The sequence below is a fragment of the Pelobates fuscus genome, chromosome 5 (assembly GCF_036172605.1).
Source record: "Pelobates fuscus isolate aPelFus1 chromosome 5, aPelFus1.pri, whole genome shotgun sequence".
Classification (NCBI taxonomy): Eukaryota; Metazoa; Chordata; class Amphibia; order Anura; family Pelobatidae; genus Pelobates; species Pelobates fuscus.
This window is the reverse complement of record NC_086321.1, coordinates 171,719,234-171,732,863: the sequence shown is the minus strand read 5'-3', so window position 1 is coordinate 171,732,863 and position 13,630 is coordinate 171,719,234. Positions and strand designations below refer to the sequence as shown.

General features: G+C 40.9%; 1 protein-coding gene across 1 annotated transcript in view; it reads right to left on the bottom strand.

Moving 5' to 3' along the window:
* The window catches only part of CORO1C (coronin 1C), a 66,691-nt gene extending 53,309 nt beyond the window's left edge, over positions 1-13,382 (bottom strand). Inside the window, exon 1 of the mRNA XM_063454690.1 lies at positions 13,204-13,382. The gene's annotated coding sequence lies outside the window, so the exon portion shown is untranslated. The remainder of the gene's footprint in view (positions 1-13,203) is intronic.
* Positions 13,383-13,630: the final 248 nt, after the last annotated feature.

Below are 13,630 nucleotides of genomic sequence, written 5' to 3'. Positions count from 1 at the left end.
CTACTACAATTTAGCAGGTAACCTATACAGTTTGGCCTCTTCACCTTTGTTTCTGTATGTCAAACATGTTTTGTTATTAAATGTCTGTCTTCCAACTGTACAGTGCTGCAAAATATGTTCGAGCTATATAAAAATTTTATTTTAGCAGACTGGCCAACATAAACAGTGGTTAAAGAAACACTAAAGCATTAGGAACACAAACCTATATTCCCCACGCTTTAGCGTCCCAGTACTTGGTTATATAGAGCCCCCTCTCTGTGTGCTTTAAAAATAAAATGAAGGTTTTATTCAGTCGTTGCAGCAGATGCTGGAGGTGTGTTTAACACCTCAAGGTAATTGGCTTTCTCCCCCCCCCCCCCCCCCCCAACCTTTGTTAAAATTGACAGGACCACTGTACCCAGGCCACTTCATTGAGATGAAGTGGCCAGGGTGACAATCGTGGTACTTTAAATAATACAGCAAGCACACCCACCTCCCATCTACCTGCACTGATGCTTAGGAAGGGTAATCTCATTTTGCAATCCAAAAGTTAAAGGGATATTATAGTGCCAGGAATAAAAAGCTAAATTCATGGCACTTAAGCTCCCTCTGCCCCCCCTCCCCCCCCCCGTTGGTGGGCGCTAACGTACATGCGCAGCAAGTGCCGCGCACATATTAGGCCTCCCCATAGGAAAGTTGAATCAATGCTTTTCTAGCGGAAAAAAAAGCTGACGTAGGATGCCCTCATGCAGAGCGAGTATGTCTGGCGTCAGTTAGCAGACCCAAAGTCCATTACCATCCAGAAAGCACCTCTAGTGGCTGTCTAGAAGACAGACCTGGTGCTGCAATGTAAACATTGAAGTGCAATAGGGACACTGTATCCATACCACTTCAATGAGCTGAAGTGGTGTGGGTGCCTAGTGTCTTTTTAACTAAAATGCACCTGTAAGTGCATAAATAGAATTTAGCGAGACCGAAAGAAGAGCAACCATCAAATGAAAGATTACAGTTCCCCCTTTAAAACTGCGTGGATATTAAAGTTTCAGCCACTGAAACAGGTCACAGATTTTGCGCAAAAAGCATGCGAGCAACATGACCATCTTCTACATGCCTTCAGACTGTCAGCATGTAGCCCTGAGGCTTCTGTGAGCTTATCATGTAGCATATCCCAAACTACTGCAGTACATATAACTGATAAAAAAAAACTTCTCTTTTTTTTTTTAAATAATGGGGGTTAATTCCAACCTGAAATATAACTAATAACCCATGCACCCAAAAAAAAAAAAAAAAAAACACAAAAAACCACACACTTGTAACAATACATACAGTAACACAAGAAGGTTATTTACAGCAGGCCATCGTTTTCTGCATCACTGTACAATTATACAGAGGGAATCTATATCAACTGATTGATAAGCCAACATAATGTTGATTACTAATGAGGAAGGAGTCTCACAAAACTTACAGAAAAGGGTGCTTCCGCTTGACTTTATAGACCACTCTACACAGCCTGGATTGACTACAAGAAATCCTATGAGACAATGCCACACAGATAATGGTGCTTGGCTATATACACAATTTCAACAAAATACCTAGAAACTTCATCAAGTACTCAATAGGGACGTGAGGAACAGCATGTAGGGATAATTGTGGAACAAAAATATAAAAAAAATATTTTGTGAAAATTACAAAATTATAATTTTGTTAAAGGAACACTATTGTCTTACCATTTAGGTGGCTTGCCCCACTTTGCCTGCACTCCCCAATAACGGGTAAGAGAACGTACCTTTTCCCAACGCTGCGCAAGTACGCTGGTCATGGCCCCGTCCCCGATCCACCTACTTGGTTGACATCAGAATGGATGATTTTAGCCAATCCAATGCTTTCCCATAGACAAAGCAATAGATTGGCTGAGATTGACAAGTACTTCATTTTATGCAACATACAAAAATATTACTTAACCCCTTAAGGACACAGGACATGTGTGACATGTCATGATTCCCTTTTATTCCAGAAGTTTGGTCCTTAAGGGGTTAAAGGGACACTCCAGGCAGCAAAACAACTTCATCTAAATGAAGTTATGGTGCCAGGTGGCTCCTGGAGGCACTCTTACCTCAAGGTAAAGCCATTCTCGAATGGTCTAACCCCTTAGTTGTCCACTCCCCCCAGATGGCTTCCGGCCGTGTCAGCCTGTAACTTCCTCCCACCTAACAGAGCGCAGCGCATAAGGCAGCGGTGAGGTTGGAGTGAGCTGCTGTATGCTCACTCCCATCAGCCTCAACCAGGACCCCACGCAAGCCACCCTCCTGGACACAAAAGTTAACCAACAGGAGGGTGGCTGTCAATATAATATTTATAATATGTATATGTGACACAGATACACACACACACAATCAAAGTGTATCAATCTGCGCATGCGTCATTGTGTATGTGTCAGTGTATTTATATGCATCTGTGTGTTAATGTGAATGTATGAAATTTACAGTCCACTTGGATAACACAGAGAGAAGCAAGACAATTAATAAAACCTAATTTCACAGGCAATGAAAGACAATGGCACAATATTAAATACACTGAGATTTAGTCACTAAACTGTGACTTGCAGAGATTGTATATTTAAGGCTAAGATAGCTAAAAATAGAAAATAGCCAACTTGCATGAATATTTTAAGCACAGCTATTTCTGCCCGAAGTTTGCATTTTGTACTGAAGAATCTCTTACAACTCCATTCAGTGAATAACAGTCATTAGGGTATCTAACAGGACTGCATAAATTGGGCCAAAATAACTGATTTGGAACTAATCCTTTTGTAGTCAGAGTTTAGCTATTTGGTTTATTGAATAAAGCCTATTGTATTTATAGTGCTAAATCCCATAAAGAGAAACATACAATTACAAATATTAGATTTGTTTGTACACATGATGTAAACAAGATGTGGATTCCTTAATATTTTATTAAATGTAAAGGATCAAAACAGAATCTACTTTAACAATGAAAATGTACTTTAAATTAAACGTTCAATACTTTCATCATTGATTTACATATGGACTGGATACACTGATATTTACTCTTTATGTATAACTTATAGTATTTTCTTACAGGGTAAAAGTTATTATAAAAATCTCTCTAATAAAATAAATATATTTGAAAACAATCTACTTTAACCACAGCCTTGTGCTGTGTCACAAAATTTAGGGTAATGTGACACAAAGCGTGGACGATTGTATGGTTAGCATACAGACATCCATGTGTGAGCAATTCTCTCTTGCCAATATATCCTGCATGGTTGCATTAATGTGATCATCGCTAACCATTACATCCAGTAAAAAGGACAATGCTTAAATCTTAAAGAGGCCGCTTTCCCCCCAATGCAAAAAGGCTAAAATATGCAAGCTAGGACTACAGCCAAATGTATAAATTTTCTCCCAAAATCACTGATTTGCAAATCACAAACCAGCAAATTATACTGTACAACCCCACTCTTCACAACCAACAAAAATACCTTAATATAAAAATATATATTTTTTTTTTTTTAAAAGTCAAATTTAAGGCAAGTGCAGCAAAACTGAAAACATTTTACAGAATGTTTCCAGTTTGGCCATTTTTAAAAAGGACTCTATAGGCCTAAAACCATTTAATTGAAACAAAGTGGTCTGTGTGCCATGTCCCGGTCTGTTACAAGGAAAACTCTAGAGAGTTAGGAATACAGCTTTGTAATCCTAGCACTATAGTGTCCCTGTTTGTATTAATTTTGCCGCACTCCACAGGAGGAGCTTAAAAACATAAGACAAAGTAGGGACTGCCTTGTCTTATGGAGGTTTCCTACGTTTGACCATCTCTGACCAGCGGAGGAACAAAGTGTGCTCCGTTTCCAAAGGTCAATGCAATTTTCCCCACAATTGTCATCTTTCCTCCGTGATCTCGCCATGTTTCCCGTCAGTATTCCCAAACGTCCTGTCATTTTAGACAGAACGCCGGCGAAACTACCGAATTGCGTCCTAGCAGAATGAAAACAGTTTGTTCAGTCATGTTAGGACGCAATTCGGGACTTTGTTCTGATCTGAATTTTATTCAAATTAATGAAACTCCGATCAGATTCGTGCCGCGGCTGCATCTTGCAGCCGTTTAGCAGATAACTCCCTAATTCGGCGGGTATTATGTATTTTTATTTGGCCTTTTTTGGGGCTGAAAGATTTTAGAAAGAAAAAAAAAATGGTAAGTTTTTTTTTTAAATTTACAGGGATTTAGTTTTATTGTCCTCCCCTCACTATTTTTAGGGTGAGGGGGATAGGTAGGTCTTTATTAAAAAAATATTTATGTGTTTTTGGGAGGGGGTGACTAGGGGCCCCCTAGTCACCAGTGGGTTTTTACACTTAGCCCCAACCTGTCACCCATGGGTGGGAGCAAGGGAGGACAACAGGTTCCCCCCTCCCCATTTTCATTTAGGGCCCCCACCTGCTGCCAAGGGGTACCCTATGTCCCCCATTTACTTTTATAGCCCCCACTCGCAGGGGCACGGGTTAGGGGGGGGGGGACCATGTCCCCCCACTAGTTAATAGATGCCCCACCATGGGGGCATTTGTTAGGGGGACTTTTTTCTTTTTTACATTAGTGAGCAGCCACAGGCTGCTCACTGTTTAGTAGACATGCCCCTACGGCATAGCGAGTAGGGGCATGCAGGAGATTTTAAATCTCCCTTATGCTATTATGGAGATCATATTGACTAGGAATCAACAGATTATCGGTTTGGCCGGTATCAGCCTATAAAGATACAGATATTGCCGATAATACATACTAGGACCGCCGGGCCCATGACAAGCCCGCCAGTCCTAGAAGACCCACAGTAAGCTCTTACTTACCTTCCCAGCAGCTCCTCTAGCTCCCCTGTCTAACTCTCGCGAGTCACGCGGCAGTCAGAGCGTTGCCATGGGTTACCATGGCAACGCTCCACGAGATTTAGACAGGGGCGCTGAAGAGAAGGTAAGAGCTTGCTGCGGGCCCCCACTGCACATACGTATTCGGCAATTTATATATATACACACACACACACACACACACACACACACACACACATACATATATATATATATATATATATATATATATATACACACACACACACACACACACACACACGTATATTTGTGCATTTACCTTTAGAAATAGTTAATTTTTTCTAAATGGTAAATGTACAGAATATCGTTAAGTTATGAGCCTGAAAGTTCACAGATTATCAGATCAGCTCTTTAAAAAAAAACAACACTATATTGGTCGATCGCTAATATTGACCCCCATAGAGTGAGGGAGGACATGGGGGGGTTAGGAAGTGTCAGGGAGCACAGCTCCCTGACGCTTCTATTTTTACATATTACAAGGAGGGAGCTGCGGGCCTGTAGCTAGCTCCTTGTAATAAACCAAACAAACGAATGAAGAGGTCTTCGTTCATTCATTTGAAATTTCTATTCATTCGTCTTTTTGACGAATGAATGGATGAAATTCCCGTTCGCATGCCCAAGTGTTTTACTATTGAAAAATGCTTTCCTATGGACACTTTGAATGCGCGTGCGGCACCGCCGCGTATTCCGCTCCGCTGACATCAGACTGGGGATGAGAGAAAAGGGAGCCCTACAGTGGAAGGTGGTGAGTAACTGAAGAGGTTTTAACCCCTTCAGCACCACGGGAGGGGGACCTTGAGGGTGAGGGCACCCTCACAGTACTAAAGTGTCAGGAGAACCGATTTGTTTTCCTGACACTATAGTGATCCTTTAAAAAACAAACAAAAAAACATAAAAAAGGGGGATTCGGCCATGACAGTGCCACTTTAAGCCAGCTGCATTTCCTGTATCAGAGAAAGTACTCACCCTTCTCCTTGACACAGGAAATGGAGCAGACTTAAGCTCCTCCTTTAGTCAAATAAAGTCAAGTGCAGGAAAAATACATAAGAAAGTAGTCCCTAATTTATCTTGTTTTTTTAAAGAAAAGTAGATCAGAAATAAGAGAAGAGCAAATTCTGAGAGAGGAAGAGTAGTTTGGCAAGACAGGGCCGCTTTAAACCTAAAATAGTTTTTATTTATATTTACATACACATACATTTTTGATTAAAGCAGTGCTTTAAGAATTTGTTGCATGTACATTTGCCCCGACACGGTGATTTACTAATTCACCATATTTATCAGTGATGGGTATGGAATAGAAAGCAATGATATGCATTGCTTTGTGTACAGAATAGTTGATAGGTAAAGCAGGTACTTTGTATATACAAGATAATGAGATAGGACAGGGTTCATTTTGTAAGTATTGAACTAGCCAATAAGACTCTTTTACTTATATTATATGCAGGCATTTGTGCAATACTGCTATGCTTCTTGAAGAAGCTTATAGTATATACGTAGCGCTTGTTAGCCAAGACAAGGGAAAGGGGCCAGAGATGCAGACCTAAACGAGGACATTGCCAGAACTCCAAACCTGCATGGTTATTGCTAATGAGTGAAGGGGAATACAAAGACAAGCTGGTGAGAGCACCAGACAGTCCCACCACTTGGTAACAAGATTGAAGTATCCAGATGGCCCTTGGGAATCTCACAATTTTATCTTGCGTTTTCAGAGAGCATATGGTTTTTAAGAAAAAAATGGCGAATTGCACTATGGTCCCAGTTTTATGATTCTTAATAGATATTCAGTTACAAAGATTACCACCCAGAAGTTGGTGTTTACAGAGCCTGATGATGGCTCTTAGTAACGTGAGTGGTTCTATTATAGTTTCATCAGTCTATTACTTCATAGTAGTACTTTGCTTTATATGTCCCACATCTATGTATTTTTTTACTATAAAAAGGTCATGTTATTACTTTGGAATAGCGGGAAGGAGATTGCACAATATACTTTGGCTTGATGATTTTTATACACTAGGTATTTTGGAGGGTGCACCGGAGATTTACACCAAGTGTATTTGTCTTTAGTTGCATTATATTTCAAATGTTTTCCATTCTGTTTTCAACGCTTAACAATTAACTGTGTGGTGAATAACTGCATCTTACATTATTTAAAAAAACTGAAGTGAAGGGGGAGCGGGTCAGAAAATGCGGTTTAAAAAGAAACAGATTGGGGAGGCCACTTACTCTGCCCTAAATGTGGATTTAATGTTACAAATATGTATTTATAATGCTAAAATTTTAGCCTATTTTAAAGGGCAAGTCCTTGCCACAGCTGCCCAACCTTCCTGGATGAAATTGCCACACTGCCCCATTCAAATGCTCTCTATGAGCAGGATTCGATTGAGAACCAAGCCTGACTGTTCTCACAGCGGAAGCACCTCTAGATGCTGGCAGGAAGATAGCCGCTAGAGGTGTGTTTAACCCCGCAATGGTACTGAAACCAGAACACTTATTTGCAATGAAGTGGTCTGGGTGCTTTTAGTCTCCCTTTAAATAAAAAATGTCACTCATGTCTACAACGTGTAAACCGCATACCTCCTGCTTTCACCTTTGCACAAATGTGTAGCAATCTTAATAACCAAAAATTCACAAGCTTTCAGACATACACCACCCAATGCCAAACATCCAAGGTTAGAAGTCTATGTGTGGACAGGTAAGAATATCATGTGATCTGCAACCACAGAGATAGGGTAAGCAATAGAAATAGGTATTAGCAAGAACGCTAGTATGTGGCGTGTGTTTACTTTACACTCTGCAGACCTCGGGAAGCTTTTTTTTTATGGAATTGAACTATGAAGGCAGAGACATTAGGACAGAAGTCAGGGTATAGATGAAAGCATGTAACCTGATAATCTTAGGAACATGGCACCAATGCACTATGTACAATATGGGGTAAAATAAATGTGTTAATATTAAAAAGGTTATTACTCTAAAATTCCTGCACACACCTTGCAGGCCAATTCAGAAAAGATCAAAGGCTCAGTAGGAGGCCGCAGAACAGGAAAGCGCCCAGCACAATGCTGTGCCTATACCAGTAAAAGATAACCTTTGGCACTCCAGCTGTTGGGGACTATGGCTTGCAAAATCCGTATCCTGCAAATGGGTTTAGTTCTTTTTTGGCTAACTGAACACCACAGGAACACAACAGCAGGAGTGCCATATATTAGTCACCACTAAGCATTCCACACACAATGTTAATAATAATGTGCAAGTTAAACCGATTCTCGGATCTAGAGAAAGGCAACTTGTAAAATATTTATGCATTTTTGGTTGACATAATGAGCAGATAAACCACCTACAAAGTAATAAAATGAGGGCAAGTTAATTTTTAGTGAAAGAGCGAATATAAGCATCACATCCTGTAACAAACAAATCTTGCATATGCATGACTCACAGGACATAACCTAGAAAGGGTTAATAGCAGAGATCATACAGCTGACACACACAGTTCACTTTTACACCCCATCCTTAACCCCTTAAGGACACATGACAAATATTTTAAGGGGTTAATGCCTTCTAGTGTACTTTAAAAAGCTACAACCTATCTCCAAACACAAACACATCATATACAAATATAGCACCATGAATAAGTAGTAGTCCTTAAGATTGACAATGCTAGGATATAAGAAAACAACACAACCACTCTGGGTACATCCATCTACCTATAAAAAGGGCATTATATATACATACATATACACACACACTATAAAAAAAAAAATTAACATCTCCACTCATTGTCTAAAAGATCATAATTTACATTTGCAGATTAACTCAACATTCTACATAATCTACATAACACGCCCTTCCTTCATTCAAGCCTATGTACACTGTAACAACGCATAATGTATATAATGCATGTAGCACAAATTAATAAAGCAATAGTGCTTCTTTCACTCCCATGCATCGGCTAAAATCAGCAAACAACTGAATCCCTAGCATGACATATCCCATTTATATCATCAGCTGGCAGAAGCAATCACTAGTATAACAAGAATGGTTCACTACAAACAGATCTGAAATATGATGTGCAGTCTGTGCACAGATGGTTCCCATCCATTACTAGCCAATGTTTATAATGATGTGGATGCTCGGAGTACTAGTCAATGCTGATAATATTGATATGGATACTGTGAATGCTAGTCCCAGTGCTGTCAATGATGATATGGATACTGTGAATGCTAGTCCCAGTGCTGCTGATAATGATATGGATACTGTGAATGCTAGTGCCAGTGCTGCTGATAATGATATGGATACTGTGAATGCTAGTCCCAGTGCTGCTGATAATGATATGGATACTGTGAATGCTAGTCCCAGTGCTGCTGATAATGATATGGATACTGTGAATGCTAGTCCCAGTGCTGCTGATAATGATATGGATACTGTGAATGCTAGTCCCAGTGCTGCTGATAATGATATGGATACTGTGAATGCTAGTCCCAGTGCTGCTGATAATGATATGGATACTGTGAATGCTAGTCCCAGTGCTGCTGATAATGATATGGATACTGTGAATGCTAGTCCCAGTGCTGCTGATAATGATATGGATACTGTGAATGCTAGTCCCAGTGCTGCTGATAATGATATGGATACTGTGAATGCTAGTGCCAGTGCTGCTGATAATGATATGGATACTGTGAATGCTAGTCCCAGTGCTGCTGATAATGATATGGATACTGTGAATGCTAGTCCCAGTGCTGATGATAATGATATGGATACTGTGAATGCTAGTCCCAGTGCTGTCAATGATGATATGGATACTGTGAATGCTAGTCCCAGTGCTGCTGATAATGATATGGATACTGTGAATGCTAGTGCCAGTGCTGCTGATAATGATATGGATACTGTGAATGCTAGTCCCAGTGCTGCTGATAATGATATGGATACTGTGAATGCTAGTCCCAGTGCTGATGATAATGATATGGATACTGTGAATGCTAGTCCCAGTGCTGTCAATGATGATATGGATACTGTGAATGCTAGTCCCAGTGCTGCTGATAATGATATGGATACTGTGAATGCTAGTGCCAGTGCTGCTGATAATGATATGGATACTGTGAATGCTAGTCCCAGTGCTGATGATAATGATATGGATACTGTGAATGCTAGTCCCAGTGCTGTCAATGATGATATGGATACTGTGAATGCTAGTCCCAGTGCTGCTGATAATGATATGGATACTGTGAATGCTAGTGCCAGTGCTGCTGATAATGATATGGATACTGTGAATGCTAGTCCCAGTGCTGCTGATAATGATATGGATACTGTGAATGCTAGTGCCAGTGCTGCTGATAATGATATGGATACTGTGAATGCTAGTGCCAGTGCTGCTGATAATGATATGGATACTGTGAATGCTAGTCCCAGTGCTGCTGATAATGATATGGATACTGTGAATGCTAGTCCCAGTGCTGCTGATAATGATATGGATACTGTGAATGCTAGTCCCAGTGCTGCTGATAATGATATGGATACTGTGAATGCTAGTCCCAGTGCTGCTGATAATGATATGGATACTGTGAATGCTAGTCCCAGTGCTGCTGATAATGATATGGATACTGTGAATGCTAGTCCCAGTGCTGCTGATAATGATATGGATACTGTGAATGCTAGTCCCAGTGCTGCTGATAATGATATGGATACTGTGAATGCTAGTGCCAGTGCTGCTGATAATGATATGGATACTGTGAATGCTAGTGCCAGTGCTGCTGATAATGATATGGATACTGTGAATGCTAGTCCCAGTGCTGCTGATAATGATATGGATACTGTGAATGCTAGTCCCAGTGCTGATGATAATGATATGGATACTGTGAATGCTAGTCCCAGTGCTGTCAATGATGATATGGATACTGTGAATGCTAGTCCCAGTGCTGCTGATAATGATATGGATACTGTGAATGCTAGTGCCAGTGCTGCTGATAATGATATGGATACTGTGAATGCTAGTCCCAGTGCTGCTGATAATGATATGGATACTGTGAATGCTAGTCCCAGTGCTGATGATAATGATATGGATACTGTGAATGCTAGTCCCAGTGCTGTCAATGATGATATGGATACTGTGAATGCTAGTCCCAGTGCTGCTGATAATGATATGGATACTGTGAATGCTAGTGCCAGTGCTGCTGATAATGATATGGATACTGTGAATGCTAGTCCCAGTGCTGATGATAATGATATGGATACTGTGAATGCTAGTCCCAGTGCTGTCAATGATGATATGGATACTGTGAATGCTAGTCCCAGTGCTGCTGATAATGATATGGATACTGTGAATGCTAGTGCCAGTGCTGCTGATAATGATATGGATACTGTGAATGCTAGTCCCAGTGCTGCTGATAATGATATGGATACTGTGAATGCTAGTGCCAGTGCTGCTGATAATGATATGGATACTGTGAATGCTAGTCCCAGTGCTGCTGATAATGATATGGATACTGTGAATGCTAGTCCCAGTGCTGATGATAATGATATGGATACTGTGAATGCTAGTCCCAGTGCTGTCAATGATGATATGGATACTGTGAATGCTAGTCCCAGTGCTGCTGATAATGATATGGATACTGTGAATGCTAGTGCCAGTGCTGCTGATAATGATATGGATACTGTGAATGCTAGTCCCAGTGCTGCTGATAATGATATGGATACTGTGAATGCTAGTCCCAGTGCTGATGATAATGATATGGATACTGTGAATGCTAGTCCCAGTGCTGTCAATGATGATATGGATACTGTGAATGCTAGTCCCAGTGCTGCTGATAATGATATGGATACTGTGAATGCTAGTGCCAGTGCTGCTGATAATGATATGGATACTGTGAATGCTAGTCCCAGTGCTGCTGATAATGATATGGATACTGTGAATGCTAGTCCCAGTGCTGATGATAATGATATGGATACTGTGAATGCTAGTCCCAGTGCTGATGATATTGATATGGATACTGTGAATGCTAGTCCCAGTGCTGATAATATTGATATGGATACTGTGAATGCTAGTCCCAGTGCTGATGATATTGATATGGATAGTGTGAATGCTAGTCCCAGTGCTGATGATATTGATATGGATAGTGTGAATGCTAGTCCCAGTGCTGATAATATTGATATGGATAGTGTGAATGCTAGTCCCAGTGCTGATAATATTGATATGGATAGTGTGAATGCTAGTCACAGTGCTGATAATATTGATATGGATAGTGTGAATGCTAGTCACAGTGCTGATAATATTGATATGGATAGTGTGAATGCTAGTCACAGTGCTGATAATATTGATATGGATAGTGTGAATGCTAGTCACAGTGCTGATAATATTGATATGGATAGTGTGAATGTTAGTCACAGTGCTGATAATGATGATATGGATACTGTGAATGTTAGTCACAGTGCTGATAATGATGATATGGATACTGTGAATGTTAGTCACAGTGCTGATAATGATGATATGGATACTGTGAATGTTAGTCACAGTGCTGATAATGATGATATGGATACTGTGAATGTTAGTCACAGTGCTGATAATGATGATATGGATACTGTGAATGTTAGTCACAGTGCTGATAATGATGATATGGATACTGTGAATGTTAGTCACAGTGCTGATAATGATGATATGGATACTGTGAATGTTAGTCACAGTGCTGATAATGATGATATGGATACTGTGAATGTTAGTCACAGTGCTGATAATGATGATATGGATACTGTGAATGTTAGTCACAGTGCTGATAATGATGATATGGATACTGTGAATGTTAGTCACAGTGCTGATAATGATGATATGGATACTGTGAATGTTAGTCACAGTGCTGATAATGATGATATGGATACTGTGAATGTTAGTCACAGTGCTGATAATGATGATATGGATACTGTGAATGTTAGTCACAGTGCTGACAATGATGATATGGATACTGTGAATGCTAGTCAGTGCTGACAATGATGATATGGATACTGTGAATGCTAGTCAGTGCTGACAATGATGATATGGATACTGTGAATGCTAGTCAGTGCTGACAATGATGATATGGATACTGTGAATGCTAGTCCCAGTGCTGATAATGATGATATGGATACTGTGAATGCTAGTCCCAGTGCTGATAATGATGATATGGATACTGTGAATGCTAGTCCCTGTACTGATAATGGTGATATATAATGCTCTGCATGCCATTTATCCAGCAGGGATTTCCCAAGCAGCGTGTTCTCCTCACAATGCACTGAGCAGTCCCTGCCCTCCCATGCCATGCCAGCCATGCACCCTCTCTCCATCTCCCAGCATGCTCCCCGCACACACCTGGCTCAATGGTTCCTCCTGGCTGCCCTCCTGTGAGGTGCTCCTCGGTTAGTGCAGGAGGGAGGGCTGTGTCTGTCTGTCCGGAATGAGGGGATCGCTGTCTGCTGCTGCGGCTGCCCCCGGGATCTTGATCCGGATCTCAGCTCAGACTCCTCCTCGCTCACTGAGCACGGCCCCGCCTCGCAGCCGGAAGCGCAGAATGGAACACGTCGCATGTGAGTGACGGATCTGCCAGCCAATAACAGAACAGGAAGGGCAGACACAGGCGGCGCCCATAGCCGGACCTACATTACAGAAACCTTCCGCGGGGTGACAGGTCCACTAGGGAGGTAACGTAATGTAGTGCCTAGTATAGGAGTCAGTCGTGTGTCATAAGACCAAATGGTTTGACTTGTTAATTAAACAGTGATTTGTGAGAATATGCATG